At 36.1% G+C, this 10,879-nt stretch overlaps 1 long non-coding RNA gene across 2 annotated transcripts in view; it reads right to left on the reverse strand.

The window, feature by feature from the left end:
- LOC148003727 (uncharacterized) overlaps positions 1-9,088 on the reverse strand; it is a 44,398-nt gene extending 35,310 nt beyond the window's left edge. The window contains exons 1-2 of one of the 2 annotated variants that reach the window (XR_015629961.1): positions 8,953-9,079; positions 6,545-6,702 (exon numbers count right to left, since the gene is read on the reverse strand). This is a non-coding gene — a long non-coding RNA (uncharacterized LOC148003727). Of the gene's footprint in view, positions 1-6,544; positions 6,703-8,952 lie in introns of both variants that reach the window. The other variant, XR_015629960.1, reaches the window with a different exon arrangement.
- Positions 9,089-10,879: the final 1,791 nt, after the last annotated feature.

The raw sequence follows: 10,879 nt of genomic DNA on the forward strand, positions 1-10,879 counted from the left end.
AGGGCTGAAATCAACCAAGTAGAAACAAAAGGAACTATACAAGAATCAACAAAACCAGGAGCTGGTTCTTTGAAAAAAATCAACAAAATAGATAAACCCTTAGCCAGACTAACCTTAGGGCACAGAGAGTGTATCAAAATTAACAAAGTCAGAAATGAAAAGGGAGACATAGCAAAAGAATTCAAGGAATTTTAAAAAACATCAGATCCTACTACAAAAGCCTATATTCAACAAAACCTGAAAATATGGATGAAGTAGACAATTTTCTAGAAAGATACCAGGTACCAAAGTTAAATCTGGACCAGATAAACCACCTAAACAGTCCCATAACCCTGAAAGAAATAGAAACAGGAATTTAAAGTCTCCCAACCAAAAAAATCTCAGGACCAGAACAGCTTAGTGCAGAATTCTATCTACCCTTCATAGAAGACCTAATACCAATACTGTCAAAAATATTCCAAAAAATAGAAACAGAAGAAACACTACCCAATTCCTTCTCTGTATTCAGTTTCGCTTATACCTAAAGCTCACATAGACCCAACAAAGAAAGAGAACTTCAGACTAATTTCCCTTACGAATATTGACACAAAAATACTCAACAAAATTCTTGCAAACCCAATACAAGAACACATCAAAATTATCATCCATCATGATCAAGCAGGCTTCATCCCAGGGATGCAGGGCTAGTTCAAGATACGGAAATCCATTAACATAATCTACTACATAAAGAAACTCAAAGATAAAAACCACATGATCATATCATGGCATTAGTTGCTGAGAATGCATTTGCCAAAATCTAAACCCCCTTCATGTTACAAGGTTTGGAAAGATCAGGAATTCAAGGCCCATACCTAAACATAGTAAAAGCAATATTTGGCAAATGAGTAGCCAACATTAAACTAAATGGGGAGAAATTTGAAACAATTCCACTAAAATCAGGCACTAAACAAGGCTTCCCACTCTCTCCCTACTTATTGAATATAGTATTCGAAATCTTATCCAGAGCAATCAGACAATAAAAGGTCAAAAGGATACAAATTGGGAAGGAAAAAGTCAAAATATCTGTATCTGAAGATGACATGATAGTATACTTCAGTTACCCCAAAAGTTCTACCTGAGAAGTACTGAGCCTGATAAACAACTTCAGCAAAGTGGCTGGGTATAAAATTAACTCAAACAAATCAGTAGCCTTCCTCTACTCAAAGGATAAGCAGGCTGATAAAGAAATTAGGGAAATGACACTCTTCACAATAGTCACAAATAACATAAAATATCTTAGTGTGACTCTAACAAAACTAATGAAAGATCTACATGGCAAAAACTTCAAGTCTCTGGAAAAAAATTGAAAAAGATCTCAGGAGATTGAAAGATCTCCCATGATCTTATGCAGGATTTATAAAGTAAAAATGGCCATCTTGCCAAAAGCAATCTGCAGATTCAATGCAATCCCAATCAAAATTCCAACTCAATTCTTCATAGAATTAGAAAGAACAATTTGCAAATTCATCTGGAATAACAAAAAAAACCCAGGATAGCAAAAACTATCTTCAACAATAAAAGAACTTCTGGGGGAATCACCATCCCTGACCTCAAGCTGTATTAGAAAGCAATAGTGATGAAAACTGTATGGTATTGGTAAAGAGATAGTTAGAAAACACCGAGAAATGAATCCACACAGCTATTGTCACTTGATCTTTGACAAAGTAGCTAAATCCATCCAGTGGGAAAAGATAGCTGGTTCAACCGGAGGTCAGGATGTAGAAGGCAGCAAATCCATTCATTGTTATTGCCCTGTACAAAGCTTAAGTAAAAGTGAATCAAAGACCCCCACATAAAACCAGATACATGAAACTAATAGAAGAAAAGGTGGGGAAGATCTTCGAACACATGGGCACTAGGGATAATTTCCTAAACAGAACACCAATGACTTATGCTCTAAGATCAAGAATCGACAAATGGGACTTCCTAAAATTGCTAATCTTCTGTCAGGCAAAGGACACTGTCATTAGGACAAATCGGCAACCAGCAGATTGTAAAAAAATCTTTACTAATGCTACATCTATCTAATATAGGGCTGATATCTAATATATACAAAAACTCAAGAAGTTAGACTCTAGAGAATCAAATACCACTACTAAAATGGGCTTTGTAGCTAAACAAAGAGTTCTCAGCTGAGGGATATCTGATGACTGAGAAGCACCTAAAGAAATGTTCATCATCCTTAGTCATCAGGGAAATGTGAATCAATACAACCCTAAGATTCTACCTCACACCAGTGAGAATGGCTGAGATCAAATACTCAGGTGATAACAAATGTTGGCTAGGATGTGGAGAAAGAAGAACACTCCTCCATTGTTGGTGGGATTGCAAGCTGGGACAAGCACTCTGGAAATCAGTCTGGACATTCCTCAGGTAACTGGACATAGTGCTACCTTAGGGCTATACCACTCCTGGGCATATACCCAAAAGATGCTCCAACATATAACAAGGACACCTGCTCTACTATGTTCATGGCATAATTATATTTATAATAGCCAGAACCTGGAGAGAACCCAGATTTCCTTTACCAGAGGAATATATAGTGAAAATGTGTGTGTGTGTGTGTGTGTGTGTGTGTGTGTGTGTGCACATGCATTATACATATGTCCACATATGTATAATGGGAAAATTTAAGAGATAAAATTTGAGAATGTATTTTTTTTTTCGGAGCTGGGGACCGAACCCAGGGCCTGCGCTTCCTAGGCAAGCGCTCTACCACTGAGCTAAATCCTCAACCCCCGAGAATGTATTTTTAAGCCTGCTGATTGAAGTTTCATTTCAAAATTTTTTAACATGTAATCATAAGCATAATGTAAGCTTGCCTCTGTATCTATTTTCTATTCTCTTAATTGCCTGGTCATAAAACATCAGAATGGTTTAGAGAATTGGAGAGCCTCTTAAGGAAACCAGCTAAAATAGGTTAGTTTAAATTGGCTACAGAAAAGAGTGAAGTGAGCAATCTTTTGAAGAGCGCATCCCACAAAATGACGTTTGTAAGACCTCCTAATTACCTCAGATATCACATAGTCCTCAGATATCACATAATCCATTAGATCGGGAAGAATACCAGTGTCTTTATAACAAATATTAATCGTTGGTGTCAGAATCTACAACCCGATAAAGTCCTGAGGGCCAGCTGACTGATTGGAAATATGCAACCGTGGGGGCTGGGAGGAGGGTGCACCTTCTAGTAAGTACCAGAGACCTGGGAGGTGAGACACTCTTAGGACTCAAAGGACTTAGATGAAATGCACAACAGTGGGGATAAGGAACTTGTAGAGTGTACCTCCAGTAGAAAAACAGGGCATCAAGTGAAGGGAAGGAGTTGCCATCACACAGTCAAAAACTCTGAACCAGTATTGTTCCAATCTAAAAGAACTGCAGAAGAACCTTAGGAAAAGGCAGTCCAGTGACTGGCCCAACATGGGATCTATCTCAAGGGGAGGCTGTTAGCCCTTACACTGTTACTGTTGCTATGGTGTGCTTACAGACAGGATCCTAGTATGGCTGTTCTCTAAGAGGTCCAACAAGCAGCTGACTGAGACAGATGCATGTACTTAGATCCAACCAATGGACTGAAGTCGTGGACCCATGTGGTTGAATTAGGAAAAGGCTGAAAGAAGCTGAGGATGAGGTGAGAAACCTCATAGGAAGACCAGAAGTCTCAACCAACCTGTATTCCTGAGATCTCCCAGACATACACTCAGCCGAGGCCCCTAACACATATACAGCCCCTAACATATATTCAGCAGAGGACTGACTGCCTCTTCTAGCCTCAGTGAGAGAAGATGCGCCTAATCTGTGAGAGACTTGAGGCCCCAGGAAGTTGCGGGGAGGGGATATGCGGTAGGGTGGGAGATATCCTCTTGGAGAGAAGGAATGGGATGAGGAACTGTGAGAGGGAAGATGGGGAGGTGGACAATGACTGGACTGTAGAAAAAATGGCTTTATTTGACATCAATGGAAGGAGAGGCCTTTGGTCTTGTAGAAGTTGATGCCCCAGCGTAGGAGGATGGTAGAGCAGTGAGGAAGGAGTAAGTGAGTGCGTGGAGGAGCACCTCGTAGAGGTAAAAGGGAGGGGAAAGTGAGAGATAGGATGAGGGTGTTGTGGAGGGGTAACCTGGAAGAAGGTACCATTAGAAATGTAAATAAACAAAATAATTAAAAAGAAAGAAACAAACAAACAAAAAAACCCCAAAAACCCAAAACAACAGCAACCAAACCAAACCAAACCAAACAAAACAAACAAAAAACAAATAAAAGCCCAATAAATTATTTTCTTTACCTTAAAAGGTTCTTGGTTTAATCAGAAGACATAAAAATGTTATGTAAAAATTATGTCAAGTCGCACAGTAAAAACTGATCTATTCTGCATGGAGTTGTGTATAAGGCAAAACGAAACCATAGGCAGTTAGTCTACCATACTTAAAAATTACAAAAAGTTTAAATGTAAATAAAAATATCCATTAAAAATTACAAAAAGTGGTTTGGATATTGAGTGAATCCCCTCTCTTCATCTCATCAGACGTTGTCAAGGCATTGTGTCAAAGGAATGCATTTTGAGTGACATATTTAAAAAAATGAGACCACATTGAACTATAGTTTTCTGTACTCTGTTGCTATACTTTATATTATTGCTTATTGTTCTTATTCTCATTGATTTACAAATAACAATACCTTAAGTATGGTTGAAGAGAGAAATGCAGCACAGGCATTTTCAACTTAATGTGGGATTATATCCAAAAAGCTCAGCGTCGATTACAGTATCTATTAGTTTCTATACAGTATATATTATAGCACCAATTATAGGTATTGTAAGGAAATTAACAACCTTGGTAAATTGTAGGTAACTGAACTATTATATACTAGAGACTGTCTATACATAGTGCTAGGTGATCTTGGTTTGTAGGCATTTAGAGTACTGAAATTTTTTATAAATAAAGGGCAGTATTGGAATAGTAATATTTCATTCTTAGTTATTCCTTTTTATACTTTTTCAAATCTTCCTGGAAATTTTTTGATAGACTATCATTTATTCCTTGTGCTATCCCACCCTAATTTCATTTTTCAAATATATTGAAGATGCTCCTATTATAAATCACACCTGATAAATTCAATATCTGCTTTCTTTCTGAATCTCATTCTTTGGTTAGTAATTTCAGCTAATTTTCATCCATTATAGGCTCCATAATTTTAAAAGGTTTAATTTCATGTGCCTGTAAATTTGTCTCAAAAATGTTTTGAGAACTCATTTTGAACAATGTCATTAGAAGTTGCTTATTCGCCAAAAAAGGCTAGAGAGATTAGTTACACAGGGCCCACATGGCTTTCAGAATGAGCTTAGAATCCATCCATCTCTTGTCATTTGTGAGTAGGCAAAGCTCTGTAGACATGCATTTATTGTTATTCTTTATTCTCATAAGAACCAAGACTGACAAAATCTGCATGGTAATGATTCCCTGTCTTTAGCGTTGCTAGGAACGTTAATTCAATATTGGTGGATGGCGCCTCTCAAAAGTGTTGCCTTGTACAAAGGTCTTCTGAGTTTCTATTTTGCCCACTGTTATGTTCTGATAAGGGCAAACATGTGGCTTATTTAAATCTGAAGTTCAGATTAGGTGGAGTCAAAAGCTAAGTACACACTTTAATAGATTAGACTGTTGTTTTCTCTTCAGAAAAATTATTTCTTACTTTCTATTATTTTTGTTGAAGGTTTAAGCAGAGGATCCCACTTTTTGGTCAAGAATGCATATCTCTATAATCTACTGTGTAAAAAAGAATTATGAAAAGTATATTAAAGTATACTTATTATTAATATTGGGATAGTAATTTAAATATTAACATTTTATGTAAGTATATATGCAGAAAAATCTAATTTAATAAAATAGAATTTGAATTACATTTGATTATCAAATGAGTCTCAGCAGAAATTCAAGGAAGAAATGACTTAATATTTCTATGACTTAATATGACTATCATGACAGTCAAAGAAGCAGTATAAAGCCAAATAAAAATCATGCTCAGACTGCAAATTATGTCTTCAGTGGGTAACCTAACTTTACTTATGTCTCAAGTGATACTTCTTTATGAACATAAAATTAACAAAAAAGAAACACCTCCAAACACAGCACTTTTGCAGATTACTCTGCAGTATATTTAAATATTCATATACCATGATTTCAAAACTTACTTTCAATGGAACTTTGTGAGTATGGGTTTATGGTGATCATGATTACTAAGAGGAAAATCATTTTTAAGTAAGAAAAGAGCAATGGAAATATCAAATATTTCAAAATTCTATCATAGAACTTAATTTAATTATTTTTGTGCCATTTATTAAAAGTGCATGCAATACTAAATTCAACTTTAACTTATTATAATATTCAAAGGTAGGAAGACAAAGCAGAGAAAAGAATAAAGTAAAATGTACAAAGAGAGACCTCCAATTTATAATTTGTATTCACAGACTAACTTTTAATGAGATGGTTAAGGATATGTTACTTGCCTACTTCTGCAAGGAGTGAGAGTGGTCATGGACTAGCAGGCTGAATCACCCTCGGGACGAGTGGTCTTTGGCATGCTTGAAACAGTCTCTGGGGCTCAGTTTATTTACCAACTGTCATAGTTAGCATCAGTTGACAATATGACACACACTACAGTCACCTGTAAAAAAAAATTCAATTGAGAAATAACCTCCATTAGGCTGGTCTGTCATGGTTTTTCCTAGAAAATTGACTCTGAAGACATGGTTGTCTCTTGGAGTTTATTTTCTTGTGTCTTTTGAAGCACATGGTATGATCAAAAATCAAAACTGATGAACAGAAATTCAATATGTTCTGGATTTCATAGTTCAACATTTTTGAAAAGGTATTTTAATATATTGTTAGTAATTCTAATTTATTTCTAACATGATTAAGCAATAATGGAAGATTTTATTTATTCTTGAATTATGTTTTATTTTTATCGAAAATAGATTTTCTCCTCACATAATGTATACTGACTATTTATGTTTTCCTCTTCCTCTATGCCTCCTGCTTCCTCCATGAATTCACTCCCATCCAGATGTGTTGCCTTTCTGTCTCATGAGAAAGCAACCAGGATCCTAAGAGGTAATATTAAAATAATAAAATAAATAAACAAAACCAAAACTAACCCATCAGAATTGGGTAGAAAAAACAGAAGAAAATGGGCCCTAAAGAAGGCACATGAATTAGACCCACTCAGAACTTCCATAAAAACACTAAACTGGAAGGCATACTACATTATGCAAAGGACCCGATGCAGGACCTGGGTATAGTGCTTAGGTCTCTGTCAGTGAATGCAGCTTTAAGAATGTTGATTTAGAAGGCCCATTTACTTCATGTGTACCATGCCCTCTGGTTCTTGGGAAGGGATTTAATGAAGACATCTCACTTAGGACTAAGTGTTTCCAGGTCTCTCATTCTCTGCATAATGTTTGGCTGTGAGTCTCTGTATTTCCATCTGCTGCAGAAGGAAGCTTGTCTGATGATGACAGAGCAACGTAATATTCTAAATATAGCAGAATGTCATTGGGCCCCATTTTATTGCAATTTTTAAAAGAATGGTAGTATTTTTTCTGCGTTAAATGCAATCAGATATTGGCAGGTTACTTTTGTGCAACTATTATATAGAGAGAGTATTTACTGTATCAAGGGATTTGCATGTAGGGGTGAAGGTTCTATGTAAGCACCAGCTTGACTTCTCTCATATTCAATCAATGGTGTCTGTGTTGTCTTTAACAATTGGGCTTTGATATCAGTTTGTGGAGAGCAACCTATAGGCTTAGCAACAGTCTGGATTGTTTGGTAGTTCAAACTTCTTTGGTTAACAACTCAATTATATGTCTCTCAATCTAGGTCCTAGAAGCTTTATTTGTGACAAGAGTTAGCCAATTGGAACATCATCTTTTCCATTACTTGCTTACTTTACTTAGATTGCCTTGATATAGGAAATTTCTTCTGTATTAGGTTACCATACTATCCCTTAATGCCCCCTTATTTTTAGCTGTCTCTCCTGTATTTCTTCCCTCATCTCTCTCACTTGTTATAACCTCTATATCCATTCATCCCTAGCTATTCTGTTTCCCTTTCCTAACAAGGTTTGCCCCCTAAGTTCATCTCTCTATACCTAACCTCTGTGGTTCTACATATATGTCCTTTTTATTGTTGATTTAACAGCTGATATACACAGTAAGTGAATATAGATCATATTTGTCTTTCTGAATCTAGTATCTCACTCAGACTGAGTTTGTCTATATTCATTCATTGACTTGTAAACTAACTTTCCTTCCATCTTCCTTCCTTCCTTTCTCCCTTCCTTCCTTTCTCCCTTCCTTCCTTCCTTCCTTTCTCCCTTCCTTCCTTCCTTCCTTCCTTTCTCCCTTCCTTCCTTCCTTCCTTCCTTCCTTCCTTCCTTCCTTCCTTCCTTCCTTCCTTCCTTTCTTTTTTTGTGACTAAGGAAGACTCTACTGTAAAAACATTTCATATGTACCTTTTCAATTATTCTGTTGAAGAACATCTAAATTGTTTCCTATTTCTCTCCATTATGACTAGAGCAGCAATAAACAAGGATTAACAAGTGTCGCTGTATTGCCACATGAAAGAACAAACTACACAGTAACTTCTAATCCAATAGATAAGATATAATGGCCCACCTAGACCTACAAAACCCTGTACACATCCATCCTTTAAGAATATTCATAACCCCCCAGTGAGCATAATTGTTGGGGGGAGGGCAGTAATGGGGGAAGGATGGGGAGGGGAATACCCATAAAGAAAGGGGGGAGGGGTTAGGGGGATGTTGACCCGGAAACCGGGAAAGGCAATGACAATCGAAATGTAAATACGAAATACCCAAGTTAATAAAGATTAAAAAAAGAATATTCATAACAACCTGTAAATGTGTAGAGAGGAATCTTAACATCCACCTCCATCTTCTCTCGGCTCCTCTCCTCTTGCAGTTTCAGTCTCCTCCTTTTCGCTCAGACTTTTCTTCCACCCATCCTTGCTTCTCATCCAATGACAGGCCTTCTTCTATCTTGTACCTGCCTTCACCCTTATGACGTCATCCTACATCTCTATGCTAGGATGAACAGCCTTTGCTATACGGCTAAGACTGGTGTAGCTGAATATTGAGGTAGATTGATTCCATACTTCTAAGAATCGACTGCACTGATTTTGTTAGTGGCCATACAAGATTGCATTCCCATTAGCAGTAGAGTAGTCTTCCCTCGTTTCACATACTTGCCAGCATTAGCTGTTACTTGTCGTATTGAACTTAGTTATTTTGACAAGTATAAGATAAAAATCAAAAATTAATTTTAATTTGCATTTTTCTGATGACTAATGATGTTGAACATTTCTTTTAAGTGTTTCTCAGTGATTGAGATTTCTCTTATGGGACTCTTCTGTATAGATAGCTGATATTTTAATTTTTATCCTTCAGTTTTATTTCATTTTAAATAATTCCAATAATTCCTAGTATTTTTTGACAAAATAAATTATAAAAAGTCTTATTTATGGAAGTTGATTGAGTTATAATTTAGTTATACCATACAAGTTTACTAAAGATGTGGGAGGTAGAAAAATGAAAGATACGTAGATGGTAAATAACTGATAAACAGAATCTTTCAGACATAACCGAACTGACACACATAATGACCTCACAAAAACTGTTATATCAAGAATAAACCCTACACATTTTCAAAGTAAACAAAATCTATCATTGAGAAATGATAGTGGACATAAAAACATTACCTCTAGCAAACGAGCTATTTGCAACTGGTACTTGGGGGATACAGAAAAATTAGTTTTCATCACTGGTCTCTTACTATGTATTTTAACTATCCTCTAGGTCAAGACCCATATCCAGGAGTAGTTGGCCAATGGAAGGCAAACTCTAGTTTTTGAGGTTCTTGTGAAGGCTAAAGTTAACTTGTAAGCCCCACTTGCCCAAGGACAGGTGACTTTTTGTATTGCTACATGCTGTTGTTCATGTAAGAAATTCAAGTTATGTGTTCAATAAACAAAATCGGTCGCCCCAACTGCACAGGAAATGCTTGATCCCACATATGTGGGAGATACATAGACAGGAAGTATATATAGTCAGGATATATATTTGTCTTTAATTGAATGAAAGACAAAAGTGCTGTAGTGTTGTGGGTTTTGCCTCATATGAGCACCTAACTGACCTAATTTGGTGCTGTTCTGTGAATCCTGGGACTTGACTGGCTGGTGTCCACCTTCCCCAAAGTATTTAATAAAGCTTGCTTCAGTGGCCATTGTGGATATGGTCTTTCTTTTCATAATTTTCAGGTTTAACAGCTTTTTGTTTTGTGTTGGTATATTTTCTTGGTCTCATGATTTTTTGTTTGCTTTTATGTTTGTGATTTTTTTGTTTTGTCTTTATTTTTTTAGAGAAAAAAGCACAATGTTTGAAGGGTCAGAAAGTAGGAAAAATCTGAGAAGGGCTAGGGGAGGGATAATATCTAATATGTTGTATAAATATAATAAAAATGATAAAAATAATTGTTCCTTGGGATTCACAACTGAGTTGAATAAGTCAGTTTACTTTAATGGTCAACTTGTAACTGTAACTTGTACAGTTGAAAAAGGAATCATTATGGTTGAGAAGAAATTTCCTTTTTCTGTAAATACTTGTAATGTACATTGAATGTATACTTTTTGTTAAGTATATACATTGAACTTTGTTCTTGGACCTTGGCCTTCCAAGCTTGATATTTTACCATTTATATTTATTTATTTATAAGGAGATAAATAAAAAGGTACAAAATATGTTATACACTATGACATATGTGTTA

This window comes from Rattus norvegicus, chromosome 9, assembly GCF_021556685.1.
Source record: "Rattus norvegicus strain SHRSP/BbbUtx chromosome 9, alternate assembly SHRSP_T2T, whole genome shotgun sequence".
NCBI classification, from domain to species: domain Eukaryota; kingdom Metazoa; phylum Chordata; class Mammalia; order Rodentia; family Muridae; genus Rattus; species Rattus norvegicus.